The following is a 21345-nucleotide window of genomic DNA, read 5'->3' as shown; positions in this document are numbered from 1 at the left end:
ATAGCTTTATTTTTTTGGAAAGATATTATGGTCATAGTTAATTTGTATGAAATAGTGTAAACCGCATACTAGGAAGCTAAGGAATTTACAATTTTTTATTATTATTACATGTCCATTTATTATAAAAAGGAAGAGGTGATTCGAATTTTGATTGATTTCTTACCCAATCTTATTCCAATAATTAACTAATTACGAAATTCGTGCTAATTTATTTCTTCCAACTACCTTTTTCTAAATAATCTCATACTTTTATTATTTTGAAATGAGACCAAAGTTTGTTGGATATCTCCAAAATAATTGAAACGATCGATTTTCATGTAAATCATAAACACAATGAATCAACAAAGGCAGGAAGAACTACAATTTACATTATATATTTTCGAAAGATGCACCAAAAAATATGGAGTACTCAATAATTCAATATTGAAATCTTTTACAATCATACAATCATGGGAATTTTATTTATTGCCACCTATATCAAAAATGATTATTCTTATTTACGTGAAGGTCAATGCATGTGCATTAGTTGTAAACTTTCCTATGTTTTAATTTGGACAACTAATCTACATATGTATAAAATAAGTCACTGTTAATTACGAAATCATCTATATCTATACTATTATCTAAAGTGAAATCCTAAATCCTACATAGCAAGCTCACAATCACCGAGCAATTCTAGAGCTTCACAAACTAAAACTCTCAAATCTGGTGTCCATGTGGCAATTCATAATATTGTGGCCGAAATTTATTTGAAAAATGCAAAAAAAAATCGTGATTTATGTTGATTGATTTTTTAAGTTAGACAATTAATATCATGACATCATATGAGATTTTTGAAAATCAAGCATATCCCATTTATATATTAATGTGATTGACGTTAATTATGGTTACAATTAATTACGTAATTAAAATCTCAAATTGATATACTTTTGGCCGAAATTTATAATTCTCATATTAGTTATGTTTTGAAATTTTAAATTCCCAAAATTGCCAATGTTAATGATAATTTCCAATCAATCACTTAATTTAAATTGATAGTATCCGAAATTTTTAATATTCACCTAAATCATGTGCAAGTTGATCACCTAAATCAAAATCATTCCTAAATTAAATTAAGTGATTTTAGGGATTGATTCAATCAAGCTTTAATATGAAAATTATCAATTAATGATATTTGTTTACAATTACATAATCAATCTACGACAATAATCACGTGATTGATATCATATAAATATCAAACTTTGCATAAATTAAAGAAGTAATTCAAGCAAGTTTTCAATTTCAAAATCAAAAGGACCGATGATTATCTAGCCAGTTTGCTAGCTAAAAAGTTTTTAAACCCAAAATAATGTTTAACACAAAATAGAAGCCATTTCTTCATTCTTGATTCAACGAGAAATATATAAATATCAAAATGCTTCCAATTCGGACTTTGAAAAGCTTTGTAACCTGTCACAAAGAAAAATTTGATTGTTAATAATATGTTGTAAATAGTTTAAGTTGATTCAACATTCATGCTCAATTATTTGTGGAGAATACAAAAAAACCAAATTTTCCAAATGACATGTTGAAGGTTAAAAATCACCTCAAAGTTAGAACACTGATATAAGAACACAGCATACCTTTAATTTTTGTATATTGTTCAATCACATTGTCAACCAAATCATCAAATTTTGAAATATACCCATGCAGTCCATCAGAGAGACCAAAACAAGGATGGTCCACAGTATATATATACACCATACCCAGGTTCTGTGATTCATCTTGTAAACCTACAAACGCGAATTTATTTGTAACAGGCTTAAAAAGATTATAGATGCAAAGTAGATATTGTGTCCCTTCTTTCAATGTCATATAAAAAAAAACCATGATACCTTCAAACAGAAAAGTGCAGGTATCTCAATATCCATGACAAAAGCAAGGTTACGCAACATGTGTACAACACTCAACACACCAAAATAGATAACTCGATGACCAGATATATGCACAAAAATGGAACCAAACTAATCTAATATACATATATACAACTTTTCAGACCATATATTCCGTTTTTCAGATAAAAAGAAGTACCAAACTTTATTTTTCATATTACAAATTAAAAAGAATGTAGCAAAATGACCAGATATTTGGCTTTTCAGATAAAAAAAACAACAGCAAAATGACCTGATATTCAACTTTTCAAAGATAGAAGGAAATGAACTGATATTCCAGTTTTCAAATAGCAAAAATAGTACCAAAATAACATGATATTCCACTTTTTCAGATTGAACAAAGGAAATCAATAGCAAAATAAAAAATGATTTAAGGAAAGAAAATTGAATCGAAACTGATAATATTCCCAATTTTTTTACTTGTCAAGTTTCATACAAATAGGATATAATAATTTAATTTCTTACACAAAACTAATGAAATTCAATGAACTCAAGTTTGGAGATTTCAATGACTCACTCTAATCTCATTACTATTTAACAAAGAACAACACAAAAGTAGCAATGGCCACAGGTCAAGATGAAAAGAGAAAAAGCTGTCAATTAAGTCAATTTATGCCAGTCCAATTATTCAACAGAATGCTAACAACTTAATTAAACTAACATAAAAGGCAGAATCTTTAAGCATTACTAATGTACCTTGTACTATGTCCTCCTAAGCTAAGAAATCTTGGACAACGTCGGTTGGCACTTGGTAGCTTCGCTATGAGCTTCTTCAAGACCTCCTCAACCAAACTTTCCTTTGATTTCTCGAGCTCTTCCATCTTCTTTGCATAGTCTGCTTCAAGGATATCACATTCAGTTTTATTGTCATGACCAATACATATATCAATAAATTTGATCCTCATTTATTAGAACTATAGCTATTTTCAAATAACTAGTGTTGGCTAATGCTTAATTCTATGGTAATGCTTAATTAGGTAATTGGCCCCTGCTTGATGTTATTTTACTAAGTAATTGTCTATTAGGTAATTCAATACTTAAAAGTTACCTTGTACAAAACCATAGAGTTGCAAATGCATCATTAAGCAACATATATTCAGAATTCTAGAAAGGGTACCATCAAAGCCCTAATAACTTGTAGAAACACCTGCAAAACAACAACAAAGACCAAGAGACAATAGACTCACATACAATCAGCTAAGCCAGAGTACAATTAAACCAGTCCTTATCTCTGCAACTGGAATTTTAGGCATTATAGAGCTAATTCTAGCATATACATCGTGTTTAACATTCTGAACTAAAATATCAGGGCTGCATACAGCAGTCTGGTTCCACTTCGCTTAATTTCTTTAGCTCTAAATCTGATATAGCAGGGCTGTACTACAACATCGAATAACACTCTTCTTGAAACTACCTCTAGTAGGTTTACACAACTATCTAGAATAAGAATTAAGTGATTGGAAAACATAGTCAATCCACAACACATTAACAGATAATACTCCCTCCGTTCCATAATTTTCAGGGCATTTACTGTTTGGGGAGAAAACTAGGAATAATGTATTATATTGATAAAAGCATAAAGCAGAAAAATTAAGCAGGAAAGAGAAAATATATTAACAAAATTAAGTAAGGTAATTAGCACAACTACTCCCACCCATCCCATTGACCAACCACCAGCAGCAGCACCTCACTGCCACGACCACCACCACCTCACTGCCACGACCACCACCACCGTCTAAACACCACCGTCTAAAATCGAAAACAAAGAAAAACGAAATTTGTTAAAAACGAGAATGATCCCAGATCTTAAAAAACTGAAAATGAAAATTAAGAAACTGAAAATATTAGTTCTTAAAAACTGAAAATTAAGAAAATGTTGTTAAAAACTGAAAATTAAAAACTGAAAATGTTGTTAAAAACAAAAATGATCCCAGATCTTAAAAAATGTTAGTTCTTAAAAACTAAAAAAATTCAAATTTTTGGGATAGAAAATAGATTCATACACAAAAAATGCGAATTTTTGTTGTTATTTGAACCTCTTGTTCTTCGTTTGAATTTTAAACTAAAAAATCGATTCGAACCCAAAAATAAAAAAGAAATATTGTAGCCTAGTAATTTGGGGAAAAACCTAGATCTGAAATATAATCTTCAATGGGTTTCGAATTTTCTGAAAAAAAAAAGTGTGTTTAAATTATGGAATAAGCAAATTTTACTTAGAGAGAGAAAAAAGGGAAGAAATGTGGAGTGAAGATGGGTTTCGAATTTTTTGGAAAAATGGAAGACAAAAAAAAGGGACGAACATTGTTAGTGAAGATGAAGAAGCAAAGTGTCGGTGAAGAACATGGGCAAAATAGAGCACATAAATTGCGAAAATTTCGAACACAAAATTGGCAAAAAGCCGAGCAAAACAATCACCCATATCAAACCCCATAAATCATCCAAAATAATCAAGCAATCAAGCCCAGAATAATCAAACCCCAAATCCGCATCAATCGAAAATGAAACCTAGAAAATTCAACCCCAAACAAAAAAACGAACAAAAAACCGAAAAATCCGAACCTCTTACCCAAATTATGAACAACAAATTTATTCCAAAAGTGAGAACATACCTCAAACGATGGGAGGAGAACAATAAATCTGGTGGCCATAGGTGGCTAGTGAGAGGAGAGAGAAAAAAAGAGGAGAGATGAAGAGAGTATGACGATGGGGAAGAGGAGAAATACAGATTAGAGAAAGAATGAGGAAGAATGAATAAAGGTGTTAACCCTAAAGTAAAATAAAATAAAGTTGTCGTATATCTTAATGAGAAAAATTTTTGACTGAATGTTTGGTGAATAGCACCTTTCACCATTTAGAATCCCGCCTTTTATTTTTTTAAAAATACTGGTATATGCAACGTTTAGTAGGTGTTGCAACCTGCAAAGAAACGTTGTTAAAACACGTCAAATTGCAACACTTTAAATAAAATGTTGCCTAAAACTATTTAAGTGTTGCATGAATATCAATTATGCAACGTTTTAAGTAGAAGTGTTGCAACATGCTCCTTTTTGTTAGAAAATGCAACACATGTTAAAAATGTTGCAACGAAATTGTTGCAATAGTCTAGTTTTGTAGTAGTGTACATACATTCGTTTCATCACCTTGGAATTTACCCCGTTAGGCTGAATATTTTCCTTTGCAAGTTGCATTATATTGGCCAGATAGAAAAATTATCATGGCCAAACCCAAACTAATTGCATGTACTCTTCCTTGAACGTAGCCTATTGCTACTTTTATGTAACTATCTTTACTTAGTTTTCTACTATATTCTACCCTACATATAATTGTAGATATCTACTATCCTACATATGTCAATGTAAATGTAATATATCATTCTACAATTATAATTTACAGAATATCACCCAAGCATTTTCTAATGATATGGTTCATCATTTCTTGTTACAAAAATTATATAGTTCATGCTTATTTTATGGGAAAAAAAAGAATAAGTTATGTGATGAAGTGTTAGTCTAGAACGAACACTTAAAAAACTACAAGAGGGGGGGGGGGGAATTGTAGTTGGGGAGATTTTCAAACTTTTTGCAGAAATAAAAGAATGATTGAATAAGAAAGAAGTAATTGCATGAACAAGAAAGAAATAGGAACGAGATTTTTACAAGGAAAACTTCCTAGGCCCAATAGGAAGAAAAACCTTGACCACGAGGGATTTTGACTCAATTCTCTTTAATAACTTTAGGCCAAAAGACTCACTTTTGTACAACCTAAACTCGGACCTACTCTGTTCCACTAGGAACTGGTTCCCAGTCAGCTTGTTCCCCCTGAACAGTTGATTTTCTCTCTTGACTTCACTCGAAGTATTTTCTCTTTCTCTCTTCTCTTTCTCTTTCTCTTTTTCTCTCAAAATGATTACAGATTAGATTCACTCAACCCAATCTATAATCACTAAGTAAGAAGAGTAAAAACCGAATACACTTTCACTAAGATATTACACTTAAAATTCTGAAAGCATACACCAAAAAAAGATTGTTACAAACAACTTATTTGTAGAGACCAATCTTCACATGTTCTTCTCCACGATCTTCTCCATGATCACACGAAGCTTAAATTCAGCCACTTCTCCCATGATATGTCCGTTGATATATGATCGTTGGAAGTTGGTTAGTTATGGTCCACAAACTCAGCCACTAACACGCGCATCTCCACTTTCCCACGCCTTGTTAGTAGGTTGGTTGTTGTGGTTCCTAAAATATAGGAACTACCACAACACATCCTTTTTAGGCGCTTGTTTAGGTTAGATTTTGGCGGCTCCTTGTTTATGGAATATACGAAAAAGCTGCACACCAACTAACTAAACAGAATATTATGGAATCACAACATATCATAATTTTTACCCCCATAATATTAACGTTTTTGTCACAAATAAAGTTTAACAACTTAATTTTGATTAATTTCCTAATCAATTCTCCATAAGTTATGTAACATATTATTTGTGATATCTAAAATAAATACATTAATTTAAATTGATAGAATAAAACTAAACTATAAACTAATTTAAAACACATGTAATTAAATCTAACAAAATAAACTATGAACATACGAATAAAAGTAAAACTAATATGAAACAAAGTTAATTATTTGTCATTATCAAAATAGTGAAACAACAATATTTCCCCTTTTTAGTATGACAAATAACTGTGAAATTTTTTTATGATTTTATGTTTTAAGAAAAAGAAAAAAAATCTATAAACTAAAATTAGAACAAATAAAACACACGAACTAGACTTAAGTAAACTCAACTAAGACTAGGAACAGGGATGAGAAAAACATGCATAGGAACTAAGATAAAAAATTTTAGATAACACAATATCTCTTCCCCCTTTGTCATTATCAAAACCATGTAATGTACCTGCAGCACTAGAGAGTCACACTAGAGAGTCAACAGTCTAGGCATCAAGCAAGTTGCTCAAACATAGATCTCATAATATTAGCCATCCAAACACACAAACAAAATAAGCATGCAAAAAGCAACAATACGGATAACAGATTTTAAGCAATATGCAGAGTAAAGCAGAAGAAAGTGAAGAAATTAAAGAGAAATTAAAAGTGCTTCATGTGTCTCAGAAGGACACAAGAAGAGAAATCCAAAAGAAATTGTTTAATAATTACAGCCACAAGAAAAACTTGTTTAATAGTTCCAAAGTTAAAGGAACGAAGTTAGGGCTTGGAGCGTTTGAAGAGAGAGGAGACGACAGAATCAATCTCGGAGAGCACACCATCCACCTTGTTCCTGATCCCCGTATCAACATTCTTGATGGCAATCAGTTGTTGTTGCTGCTGAGAGTCCAGAACAGAGACAGTGGTCTCTATGACATTGATCCTGGTGTGCAGAAGGGTCAAGGAGTCCTGAATTTCCCGGAGTAACTTGTTGAGCCCAGTAGTAGACACCAACGGAAAATCCACAGCAGTAGAAGGAATTGGATCAGAGTCTAGGTGAATAAACACTGTTTCACCTTGATCCTGCTCCTTCAGAGACTTGGTCCCAGCCAACCTTTGACTCTTCCTCACAGAGCCACTTGGAACCCCCTCTTCACCCATCTTCCTCTTACTACCCACCTCAACCTTGACAGGCGTTTCCTCCCTCTCAAAGTCTATCTTCCCATTGACCAACCTTAAATTAAGCCTGGTCAGAGTGTCCTTTGTAAGATAATTTTCTGGCTCAAGGGAAAAAGAGGGACTGGTAAGCAGTTTAACTTTGCAGTGTTTGAAAACAGAAGAGAGAAGATTTCCATAACCCACTTTGGTGTTATGGGAAATGCAGTGAGAGAGATGTGAAATAATCAAAGAGGGAAGGTTGATTTTGATGTTGTTAGCAAGGCAGTACATAATGGAAAGATCCATTAGACTCGCCTGGGTTCTTTTTGAGGAACGGGGTAGAATGAAACGCCAAACAAACTGGAATAACAATATGTGAAATGGAGACAATTCTTTTTGATCTAAAGATAATGCATTAGAATTGCCGTTAAATAAAGCAAGAATTTTAGCATTTGAAACTCCATTTATGTTCAGCTTTGCCCTACCCTTAATATAATCTTTGTAACCCTCAATTGGGACATCAAACCATTCCCCCAGTTTTTTCTCAGTTATAGTGACCACAAAGCCATTCACTACAGACAAACAGACACCCTCAGTTATAGTAAAACCTGAACAAAACTCTTTTATTTCTTTTTCATAAAGACCTTCATCCAAACTGACAATTTTCCACCATTTTTGAAATTTTAAGATGTTCAATAATTCAGTCCACTTGGACTTTTTGCACCATGCAACATCGATACAGAAACCCACAAGAAATTGTGAGGATTTTGTTTTCTTACCTCGCTTTGTAGGTACTGAAATCTCCTTTTCTTGTTCGCTTTCAACCTCATTTTCACAATCTTCTTTTTTCGGAGAGAGAGAAACAAGAGCAGAGGATTCCGATTTTGACCCGGTAGAATCTTCGTTAGTCTTGGATGATTCTTGAGCACTGATTTCATCAAGGGATGGTGTTTTCTCTCTGTGGAAATTTTCGTGATCACCGGTATTTTGGGTTTTGGAAGACATGCTGAAAGTGTTTTAGAGGGAGGTTGAAGATGAGCGATGAAAGAGAGAGATGAGTTGATGTGGGAGTTGGAAATTATGAGGGGTCAGTGATGTGATGGGTTGGGTTATAAAGTAATCATGATATCGTGTGAAAAAGAAGTGGAGAGTTAGGTTTAATGAAACGGTTTATGGGGTTTTGGAAGGCATTTAATGAAGTTTCTTCATTTAACTTAGATTAATTGAACGCGTAATAGTGGCTATAATTCATATTAACGTATTTAATTTTGGAAGGAAAGGTGTGAAATTAAAGAGAAGCAAGGAAATTTGGAGGGAAAATTAGAAAATAGAAAACCAAAAATTACTCTTGCATATGATAAAATGTGTCCATAATGTACAAACTACATACGTACCAAATATGTGCAAGGACACTAAGGGTAATATTCAAAGACATATGTGAGTCCTTATACTTGACCCTAGGTGTATGAATTTTTAATTCATGAAAGTTGCAGGACATACTTAGTAAGAAACAATTGGAGGGGAATCAACATCATGTGTACATTTAAACAATTTTTATCATTCCTAGTTCCAATCATATCTTTTCAAACCTGTCCCTAGATAGAGGTTTAGTCAATATGACAGCTATTTGATTTTCAGTTGGACAAAAATCAACTTTGACTAGTCCCTTTTCTACATTGTCTTTTAGGAAATGATGTCTAATGTGAATATGCTTGACTCTAGAGTGATGAACTGGATCCTTGGAAATGCAAATGCACTAGTATTATCAAGATATAGGAACACACTTAAATTTTATGCCAAAGTCACGTACCTGTTGCTTGATCCATAATACCTGAGAGCAGCAAGCAGCAGCTGCCACGTATTCAGCTTCGCTGTGGAAAGAGCAACGTGTTTTGTTTCTTTGAGCTCCAAGAAACCAAGCTTGATCCTAGGAACTGGACATACCCGAGTGCTTTTTCGATTCACCAAGTCTCCAGCATAGTCAGCATCGGAATAGCTTACTAGATCAAAGATGTCACTTCGAGGATAGAACAAACAAAGATCATCACTTCCTTTCAAATATCTAAGAATCCTTTTGACAGCTGTCAAATGAGTTCCTTAGGATTTGATTGGAATCTAGCACATAAACCAACACTAAAGGATATCAGGCCTACTAGCAGTTAGATAAAGTAAGGAACCAATCATACCTCTATAGATTTCTGATCTACGGACTTACCACTTTGATCCTCATCTAACCTTGTCCTGTTCCTATAGGAGTATGGTTTGTTTTTGCTTGATCCAGTCCATATTTTTTCAATAACTCCTTTACGTATTTTTGTTGATGGATCATTGTTCCTTTTTCAGTTTGCTTGATTTGCAAACCGAGAAAGAAGTTTAATTCTCCCATCATGCTCATTTCAAATTCACTACGCATTAACTCAGCAAATTCTTTACAAAGAGATTCGTTAGTTGCACCAAAAATTATATCATCCACATAAATCTGAACCACTAGGATGTCTGTTCCTTTGGATCGAAGGAACAGGGTCCTATCAACTTTCCTCGTATAAAATCATTAGAAAGTAAGAATTTTGAAAGTCTTTCATACCATGATCTAGGAGCTTGCTTAAGCCCATAAAGAGCTTTATCTAGCTTATAGACATGATTAGGAAGATCCGGGTTTTCAAAACCAGGAGGTTGTTCCACATAGACGTCTTCAATAAAATCCATTTAAAAAGGCACATTTGACGTCCATTTGGTACAACCTAAAAGCCATGAATGACGCAAAGGCAATCAAAATTCTTATTGCTTCTATTCTAGCTACAGGAGCAAAGGTTTCATCAAAGTCAATACCTTCTTGTTGATTATACCCTTTGGCTACGAGTCTGGCTTTGTTTCTTATGACTGTTCCATTTCGTCAGCTTGTTCCTGAAGACCCATTTTAGTCCAATCACCTTTTGGTTTTTAGGCTTGGTCTCAAGATGCCAGACCTTGTTCCTCTGGAACTCATTCAGTTCCTCTTGCATGGCTTTATCCAGTCAGACTCCAGTAGGGCATCATTGTGATCTCGTGGTTCTGTCATAGACAAAAAGGCATGGAAAGCACAGAAATTTTTCAGTTGGGATCTCGTTTGAGTTCCCTTTTCAATATCACTTACTATTAAATCCAATGGATGGGATTTCAGATGTTTCCATGGTCTTGGTTCAAATCTCGTTGTCTCTGCTCCTCCAGTTGAGGAGCTTCATTCGTTCTTTACTGGATGAATTTCTGTGCCTGTTCCTCCTGTATAACAGGATCAGGAACACTATCTCTTCTTCAGAATATGCTTTTTGTCGTTCCTGCAGGTGTTAGTTCCTCATCAAGTTTACTGACTCCTCAAACGAGTCAGTCCTATTTCAAAGTCATTTTCATGACTTAGTTCCTGCAGGAAGTTAGTTTCATCAAAATAACATGGACACTTTCCTCAACACACATTGTTCTTTGTTGTAAACTCTATATGCTTACTATTAAAGCATATCCAATAAAAACAGCCTCATCCTTCTAGCATCAAACTTTCCTAAATTGTCTTTACCATTGTTATGTACAAAGCATTTACAACCAAAGATTCTAAAGTATGAGATATTGGGTTTTCTTCCTTTGAGTAGCTCATAAGGGGTCTTAGACAATGGTCTTAGCATGACTCTATTGATGATGAAGCATGTCGTAGTTCACTGCTTTAGCCCAGAAATTCTTCGGAAGATTGCTTTCTATGATCATTGTTCTTGCCATGTCCTCCAAAGTGCAATTCTTCCTTTCTACCACGCCGTTTTGTTGTGGAGTCCTTGGAGCTGAGAAGTTGTGAACAAGTCCTTCTTTCTGCAAAACTCATCAAATTTGGAGTTTTCAAACTCCTTACCATGATCAGAACGCAAGTGCTTAATTTTAAAACCACTTATTCTTTGAGTTCTTTTAGCAAAGTTAACAAATTCATCAAATGTCTCATCTTTGCTATGAAAAAAAATAACCCAAGTGTATCTTGAAAAGTCATCAACTATAACAAGCATATATCTCTTACCAGATCGACTTTGTATTCGAACAGGGCCACATAAGTCCATATGAATCAATTCAAGAGGACTTTGTGTCTTACCATTTTCTTTGATTTGAACGAGGATCTAACTTGTTTACCTTTTGCACATGGTCCACAAACTTCATGTTTGAGACTTTGATGTTGGTAATCCAACACAAGTCCTTACCACTTAGCTTCTGGAGCAATGCCATACTTGCGTGACCACACTTTTATGCCAAAGAAGTGGTTCATTTCGACACACTTAAACAAGTTAGATTGTTCCTAGGAACAAGGTTGAGATCAACAACTAAGTGTTCCCTTTCCTTGTTCCTTCAGAATTTTTACCTGTTCCTCATTACTTACTACACAATTCATCAGTAAAATTTACACTGTTCCCTTTGTCGCAAAATTGAGAAATACTAAGCAGATTGTGTTTAAACCCTCGACCAAAAATACATTATCTATGGAATGTGACTTAGACTTTCCTACCTTCCCTATTGCTACAATGTTACCGGTAAGATTGTCTCCGAAGGTCACAGTTCCTCCATCATAGGCTGAAAGCGAGAGAATTTCTTTTTATCTCCTGTCATGTGTTTAGAACAACCGCTATCGAGGTACCACAGGTTGTTCCCCTCACTTTAGCCTGTATCAAAACAATCAGTCAGTGGTAGGAACCCAGTTTGACTTGGGTTCCTCTGTTGGGCTAGTATTTCTCTTAACTTTCCACACTTGTTAATAAGAGTGTTCATTTCAATATGTTCTTCTCTGGAGGAACAGTCAGACACTAAGTGTCCACTGTTCCCACAGTAAGAGCATATTCGGCTGCTTGGAAGATCAACATATTTTTTCATTTTGTTTTTCTTCTTGTGATTGAAACCAACCCACTTCTTCCTTCATTTTTATATTTTGTATCCACTCACTGGATCAGGAAGTTCGTTCTTGAAGATTCCATTTTCTCTTTAAGTACCAGATATTTACTTAAAACTTTTCATGTTCGAATTTTAACTTTTCGAACTCGGATCTGGTATTTATAGAGGAACTGGTTCCTTCAGGAACGAATAGTTTCAATTCAGCCATTTCCATATTCAAGAAATAATTTTCATTTTTAGCATTTTCAAAAGCTTCTCGAATACGTCGGTTTTCATCAAAAACTTCAAAGAATCTTTCCTCAATGTTTGCATTCACTGTTTTAAACCAATTTGAATGTCCTTTGGTGACTTCTAAGGCTTTTTCTAAATTTTCTTCTCTAACACAAATGGCCTTGTAGTCATCCAAAGTTTCCAAAAGTAGTTTTATTAATTGATTCTTTGAAAGTTCTTTTAACTCTTCTTCAATAACATTTATGCGTACCTTGTTGTTTGGCAAGTCTTCTTCTCGTCTGTTTTTGCCATGAGACATAAATGGAGTTTCTCCTCTTCTGGTTGTTCCTGCTCCTCGTCTGAATCGATTCTCCCCAGGCAGCAACCATGGCCCTTCTCATATCAACTTTTGAGAAAGGTTTTTGTTGTTCCTTTCCCTTCTCCTTGTATTTCCTTTGCTCTTTTCATTTTCCCAGAGAGGCATTCCTTTATGAAGTGATCCGGACTTCCACACTTGTGAACTTATTTCCTGCTTTTTCAAGTTCTTTCCTTTGTATTCTTGTTGAAGAACTTTTTGAATCTTTTCACGATCAATGCTGCCTCTTCATCATCAGTTTCTGAATCCTCAGATCATCGGACTTGAGAGCCAAGCCTTAGGCCTACTAGAGTCAACTTCATGAGTTCCTAGATGGATTTCATGAGTCAACAGGGAACCGGAAAGTTGCTCGATATTGAATGTGGTGAAATCTTTTGTTTCAAGCAGGCAGTTACCTTTGCCATCCATTTTTCATCCTGAGGAGACCAAACTTTTCGTACTTGTTCCTCGGAGTGATGATCTTTCCTAGAGATTCAAGTCATTATATGTTGGAGAACCTTGTGAGCATTCTTGAACAGACTCCTTAGGCTTCATTTGAAATAGCTCATATTTGTGCATGAGCATGTCAAATTTTGATCTCTTGACTTCGTTTGTTCCTTCGTGAGTAACTTGAAGAAATTTCCACATTTGCTTGGTTGATTTGCATCCCATGATTCGATTGTGTTCATGGGGACCAAGGCCACAGTGGAGAATCTTTTTGGCCAAGTTATTCATCTCCATCTTGTCGAAGTCATCTTTATCATATTTGGAGAGAGGTTTGGGGATGTCTTCACCTTTTTCATTTTTCTCTGTGACTTCGAAGTCACCAATCTCTATTACTCTCCAAACTTGATAATTTTCGGCCTTGATAAAATTTCCATGATTCTTCCAGTATGGATAATACTTGCCATTAAACATAGGAGGACGCTGAGTTGAATAACCTTCTTCCAATCTTTCTCCTGATGTGTTCATATTTTCCAGGAACTAGCTCCTCAGTGTTAAATGATTTTGGAGGAACTAGGCTCTGATACCAATTGTTAGTCTTGGACGAACACTTAAGCAACTACAAGAGGGGGGTGAATTGTAGTTGGAAGATTTTCAAACTTTTTGCGGAAATAAAAGAATGATTGAATAAGAAAGAATAATTGCATGAAAAGAAAGAACTAGGAACACGAGATTTTTACAAGGAAAACTTCCTAGGCCCAATAGGAAGAAAAACCTTGACCACGAGGGATTTTGACTCAATTCTCTTTAATAACTTTAGGCCAAAAGACTCTCTTTTGTACAACCTAAACTGGACCAACTCTGTTCCTCTAGGAACTGGTTCCCAGTCAGCTGTTCCCCCTGAACAGTTGACTTTCTCTTGACTTCACTCGAAGTCTTTTCTCTTTCTCTCTTCTCTTTCTCTTTCTCTTTTCTCTCAAAATGATTACAGTTAGATTCACTCAACCCAATCTATATCAAATAAAAGAGAAAACCAATACACTTTCACTAATATTACACTTAAAATTCTGAAAGCATACAAAAAGATGTTACAAACAACTATTTGTAGAGACCAATCTTCTCATTTCTTCTCCACGATCTTCTCCATGATCACACAAGACAATTCAGCCACTTCTCCCATGATATGTCCGTTGATATATACCGTTGGAAGTTGGTTAGTTATGGTCCACAAACTCAGCCACTAACACCGCATCTCCACTTTCCACGCCTTGTTAGTAGGTTGGTTGTTGTGGTTCCTAAAATATAGGAACTACCACAACGCATCCTTTTTAGGCGCTTGTTTAGGTTAGATCTTGGCAGCTCCTTGTTTATGGAATATACGGAAAAGCTGCACACCAACTAACTAAACAGAATATTATGGAATCACAACATATCATAATTTTTACCTCCATAATATTAACTGTTTTGTCACAAATAAAGTTTAACAACTTAATTTGATTAATCCCTAATCAATTCTCATAAGTTATTTAACATATTATTTGTGATATCTAAAATAAATACATAATTAAACTGAAAGAATAAACTAAACTATAACAAATTTAAAACACAAGTAATTAAATCTAACAAAATAAACTATGAACATACGAATAAAAGTAAAACTAATATGAAACAAAGTTAATTATTTGTCATTATCAAAATAGTGATACAACATGAAGTAATAAGGTTTTGCTTAATTAGGTGTCATAAGCAAGTTAAATTTATAACTTCGCAGCCTTTTGTTAAACAAATACTTTGTCTCTCTCAATTACAAAATTAACTTCAACATCCCTCAAAAAATAATTGCCTTCCACAATTACACTATTATGCATGATAGGTTTTGGATATCATGGCACATCATCGTTCAATTCTTCTTGGCAATCAATACATTATGGCAAGTAATCATGAGTATAGATAATCATTTTAACATATGTAATTTTTTTTAGTATATTGAATCAATTTAAAAGATATTACAATGTCAACTTTCAAATTCCCCTAAAAAATGGTAAACTTACAAATTAATTAATATTAGTTAATATATGCATTATTTACAGCTACTATACCAATTCTTCTTCCCAATGAGATTTAAGGATTCGATGAAAAATCAATCTCTAGAATCACGGCTACTATATCATGTAGAATAATTATTATATGCATTGTTTACAATTCATATATTAGGCAATGATTGACAGAAATGTAAGCGGATGAAATCAACTATGAATTAGGTGCTAAATGAGGTAATTATACAACTATCACATCTATATAAATCCTACAAGTATCATGACTTTCTGTCAAAAAAAAAAGTATCATGTCAATCCTTTTTAATCCATCATCTTCCACCCATTCTTGAAAAAACTTGATAAGTCTTTCATACGTGTAAAGAGCATAGGAGAGATTGAAGGGCTGAAGATCTTTTGGTTCTTCCTCTTTTAGGATCTAAAAAATAAAAAGTTATAAAAAGAATAACTTTGATTTATTAAAACCCAAATTATCTTAAGGGTACAACTTAGAAAATTTATTTTATCAAGAACTTATAATGTAAAAGTAAACTCTATGTTAAATGTGATTTTCTATTTAATTTTGTTATACATATTACAAAGTTATTGTTTTTCCTTGATTTTAATTACGTTATAATTTGTACCAATGCTAAAGTTTCTAACTAGATGTCCGAAATCTTGATCGTAATTTCCCAAGGGGCAATTGAATCTTAAGATACTCGGCCAATTGACCAATTTGGTAAAAAAAAATTGGCACATGACGACAATTTGGTAAAAAAGTTAGCTTCGGTGACAATTTGGTAAATAAACTTAGCTTCGGATGACAAATTGGTAAATAAACTTAGGTTCAGGTGAAAAATTGATAAAAAAAAGTTAACTACTGCGACAGTTTATTAAAAAAATTGAGCTCTCGCGATGTTGAGGCCAAAATTTTAAAAACCTATTTTTCTATGCTTTCCCATTTTTGTTTAATTTTATTCTTCTTTCCCACACATTTATTTACCCAACTATCACTCATTATTTTACCATATATTCTTTCCATTCTAATTAATACAAGAGGAGAATGAAAAATATTATTTCATCCATCATAGTTTAAGTGCAAATGTATTCAATATTTTTTAAAAACTATGTGTGTTGAAGAAAGCATTCACGTAATCTTTTATGAATTTGACAAATACAATCCAAGCATACAGGTTGATGACTATGAGATTGGGTTGGTACAACCAAGTGAGAAAAATGCAGATTCACAAGAAGAAGAAGAAGAAGTGAAAGAGGAAAGGAACGAGGAATCTGGAAACAATAACATCGATGACGTTCCTGTTCCTCAAGGAGGAGAAGATGTTCCTGTTCCTCAAAATGAAGGAACAGAGTCCACCGAGGCTAACAGAGGAACAATTGATCAGAGTTCCTCATCTGCTCAAGGAACTCATGAGGAACAAAATGTTCCTATAAGAGAGTTTCAACCAAAACCTTGGAGACAACAAAAGTCACATCCAATGGAACTCATAATCAGCGACATATCCAAAGGTACGCAAAGTAGATCTCAATTAAGGAACTTTTGTGGATTTCATGCGTTCCTATCAATGATGGAACCAAGAAATCATGAAGAAGTCTTAACTGACTCTGATTGGATTACTGCTATGCAAGCTGAATTAAATGAGTTTGAAAGAAACAAGGTATGACATCTAGTTCCCTCATCTAAACAACAAAAAGTAATTGGCTTAAAGTGGGTGTTTAGAAACAAACTAGATGAATATGGAACCATTGTCAGGAACAAAGCTAGACTTGTAGTAAAAGGTTATAATCAACAAGAAGGAATAGATTATGAAGAAACCTTTGCTCCTGTAGCTAGATTAGAAGCCATTAGAATTTTAATTGCATTTGCTGCCTACATGGCATTTAAACTATATCAAATGGATGTTAAGTGTGCATTTCTAAATGGCTATCTAAATGAAGATGTATATGGTGAACAACCCCCAGGCTTTGAAAATAATAATCTCCCAAATCATGTGTACAAGCTTGATAAAGCTCTTTATGGGTTAAAACAAGCACCTAGATCATGGTATGAGAGATTATCAAAGTTCCTTTTAGAAAACAATTTTAAAAGAGGAAAGGTTGATAAAACCTTGTTCCTAAAATCTAAAGGAACTGATATTTTACTTGTTCAAATATATGTTGATGACATCATATTCGGAGCTACAAATGAAACATTATGCAAAGAATTCTCAAGTCTCATGAGTAATGAATTTGAAATGAGTATGATGGGTGAGTTAAATTTCTTTCTTGGACTACAAATCAAACAAACTGAAAAGGGAATAATTGTTCACCAACAAAAATACATAAAGGAACTATTAAAGAAATATGGCCTAGAAAACTCAAAGATAAATCACAGAACTTCAACTAGATTAGATGAAGACTCCATAGGAACAAGTGTTGATCAAACAAAATATAGAGGAAAGATTAGTTCACTTTTGTATCTAACTGCTAGTCGTCCAGACATAGCTTTCAGTGTTGGTTTGTGTGCTAGATTTCAAGCAAATCCAAAGGAGTCTCACCATACTGCTGTGAAGAGAATTCTTAGATATCTTAAAGGAACAGATGATCTCGGACTCTACTATCCAAGAAGTGATACATTCGAGCTAAAAGGATATGCAGATGCAGATTATGCTGGAGATCTTGTAAATAGGAAAAGCACCTCAGGTATGGCACAATTCCTTAGTCATAGTTTAGTTTCTTGGAGTACCAAGAAACAAAACACAGTTACTTTATCCACTGCTGAAGCAGAACATGTAGCAGCTGCTGCATGTTGCTCTCAAATGCTTTGGATAAAACAACAACTTAGTGACTATGGAATAAACTTTGATTGTGTTCCTATTTATTCTGATAATACAAGTGCTATCAGTATTTCTAAAGATCCAGTGCATCATTCAAGAGTTAAACATATACATATCAGACATCACTTTCTAAGAGAAAATGTTGAAAAAGGTTTGATTAAACTTGAGTTTTGTCAAACTGAGAATCAGATTGCTGATATACTAACTAAGCCTTTGCAAAGAGATAGATATGAAAAATTAAGGCTTGAGTTAGGATTAATAAAAATTAAGTGATTGTTCCTATTTCATTCCCCCATGTTTGAATCAATTTGAGTGACTTTTGTGCAAAATATAATTGTGTTTAATTGCCTAAGACCATTACAAATTGAAATGTTACTAAACATAAACTGAATTCAAAGGAACTAAACAACTCACAAATGTCACATAATACTCCCCTTACTGTTCCTAAGGTAAAGAAACATGCATGATATGAATAACATAGATATGTAGCATTAGTTGTTCCCTATAGTACAAGTTCCTTAGCATTTATTTTCCTTCCAAAAATTAAAACTTATAAAAATTCGAAAAATCCGAAAATCCCAAAAAATATAGGAATCAGATTTAATTAAATCTTGATTCTCATTTATTTTCTTTTTCTTTGTTTTATTTTTTCCCGCGTGTCCAAAGACACTGTTACATGCAACTCCCTCTTTAATTCATCATTGAAGAAACCGTGTTCCTCCAACCTTTCATCTTCGCCATTGCCGAAAACTCTTCACACCTCTTCAAACTCCATAAAAACCTCAACTCTTCCTCAAATCATGGCAAAAACCTCACGCAACTCGCCTTTTCCAACATCAAAAACTACCAACACCTCTAAAATGGAAATTCTCCTTCTCCTACCAAAACCTTAGAAATCGACCCAAATCAAGAAACCCCCATAAAAGAAAAACAATTAGAATCTCCAAGAAGGAGCATGCGTAGAAGAAAATTAATTGGGGAAGATGATGAAGAAGAAACCCCGGAACAAACTCAGGGGGAAGAAGATGTCACGCCTGTTCCTTCCAAAGGAACTGTTCCTTCTTCTTCCAAGAAACGGGTTGAAAGAAGCGAATCTAGGTATGTATTGGGTTTTTGTGTAGATCTAGAATGGGCAAAAATAGAATTTCATGAATTAACACCATTCTAAAGGAACAGGGTATGGAATTCTTATTTGAATTCGCATTTAACAATGCACTTGTTCCTTTAGATGGATGAATTTTGTGCAAATTTTACTAATACTGATGGTCTTTGCACAACTGAGGTTAGGGGAAAGAAAATTAAATTTAATCAAGCCACATTGGGAAAAGTTTGGGAAGTTCCTTGCAAAGGAACCGATTTATACTTTAAATGGAAAGGAACTGTTTCTTTTCCGAATTTTCCTCAGGACAAAATTGTGGAAATTCTTGGAGGAACTGCTGGTCAAAACAAATAAATCATAACCTACTCTCTCCTCTTCACAAAATTTATTCAACCTAGTATGGAGAGCACTCATTCCTCGCACTGAAAAGAGGAATGAATGGGTCTCTTAGACATGTGATTACATGTTTTGTTTAGACCACCACATTCAAATCAACTTCCCTTCTCTCTTTATCCAACATCTTACCCACTGTATTAGAATCATTGTGTCATTGGGTATGGAGCTTGATACCTCTCTCCTTCATCACTTTGAAGTGAGACTCACCGGATGGCCTACTTTAGGAGTCAAGCAAGGGAACATCTTGAATGAGAAGACTCTTAATGGACTTGATCTTTCTGTCCAAGAAGGAGTACTCATTCAAGGGAGAATAGCTCCTAGTTCCTCAAGCAAGAGGAAAATGTCTAAGGTTGAAATTGAGGAACCTGATGATGATGTAATTTTGGAGGAACAAGTACCTAAGCCGGAGGAACCTAAACCAAAGAGGCGCAAACACATTGCCACCAAGCCTAGATTTTTTGTTCCTAAGAGAGTGAGGAAGAGCAATCGTTTGAAAATTGCTCATTCTGTCTCTGTTCCTTCCAACAAGGACTCCCCTTTAGTCCTTTCTGATGCGGAGGAACAGGAACACTCTCCTCTCAAGGAACCCACTCCACCAACATCACCAAAGCTCTCTGTTCCTTTCACAAAACTAATAACCTTCATTTCTCCCTCATCCTTTTCTGTTCCTTCCAGTTTTGAGCAGATTAAGGATGAAATAAAAGGACCTAACCCTTTTGCTTCCACCTCCACAACTCTTCCACCAACACCACCATTTCTTCCTCCCCTTTACAACCCTTCTCCATATGTTTCCACTCCTGGAACTGATGAGCCCTCCATTCAACCTCCTCCAGTTCCTCCACAAAACCCTCCTTCTGCCTCTGGTTCCAAGGGTAAGGAACAAGAATCTCCGGATGACTGTAGCTGGGTTAATGATGTTTGTCTTCCTGCTCAACACATGATAAAATTCTATAATCACCTTCACTGGACTTTGGATGCTAAAACTGATAAAATGCTGAGTCTAATAAAGATTTTAAGTGATACGGTGATTGCGCAACAAAAGAAGATGGATATTATGGCCCTAGCTTTGGAGGAGTTGAAGGAACGAGTTGGACACAATCATGGGGAGGTAATGAAGAAGCTAGAGGATGTGGTTGAAGAAGAGATTGTAGAGGAACACATTCCCCTTCCCTTTCTTAGTTCTTAGTTCCTGTTTTCTTTTCGAGGAACAAGACTTTTGTTTAGTTCCTTTCTTTTCCTTCTTTGTTTTTGTTTTGGAACAAGTGCTATATAAACAATGACTTTTGCTATTATGTCTGTGTTTGTGAATGTTTATGCATAATTTCTTCCTTGGAATGGCTAGTATTCTGTGATTGATGTTTGAGCAAGTTTACTCTTTGAACTTCTAACTTAACCAAAATGGTGCTTGCTTATGGTCTTAAGGTGTTAAACCAATACATCAATACACGCAGAGTCTATTCTTTTTGAGGATGACAAAGGGGGAAAGGTTTAAGGAACAAACTGTACATAAACTGAATAATCTGAGAAAAAATTAATAAATTAAAAATTAGGGTAAGGTAAA

General features: G+C 34.4%; 1 long non-coding RNA gene across 2 annotated transcripts; it reads right to left on the bottom strand.

The window, feature by feature from the left end:
• Nucleotides 1–1303: 1303 nt before the first annotated feature.
• LOC125496394 (uncharacterized) lies at nt 1304–3740 on the bottom strand. Of its 2 annotated transcripts, XR_007273056.2 has the most exons (4): nt 2980–3740; nt 2628–2766; nt 1623–1772; nt 1304–1449 (listed from the first exon to the last, which is right to left on the bottom strand). It is a non-coding gene; the product is annotated as an uncharacterized LOC125496394 (long non-coding RNA). The 2 variants fall into 2 exon arrangements; XR_007273055.2 differs by having other exon boundaries at nt 2628–3740.
• Nucleotides 3741–21345: the final 17605 nt, after the last annotated feature.

The sequence above is a fragment of the Beta vulgaris genome, chromosome 4, assembly GCF_026745355.1.
Source record: "Beta vulgaris subsp. vulgaris cultivar EL10 chromosome 4, EL10.2, whole genome shotgun sequence".
Lineage (NCBI taxonomy): Eukaryota > Viridiplantae > Streptophyta > Magnoliopsida > Caryophyllales > Amaranthaceae > Beta > Beta vulgaris.
This window is presented reverse-complemented; position numbering and strand designations above follow the sequence as displayed.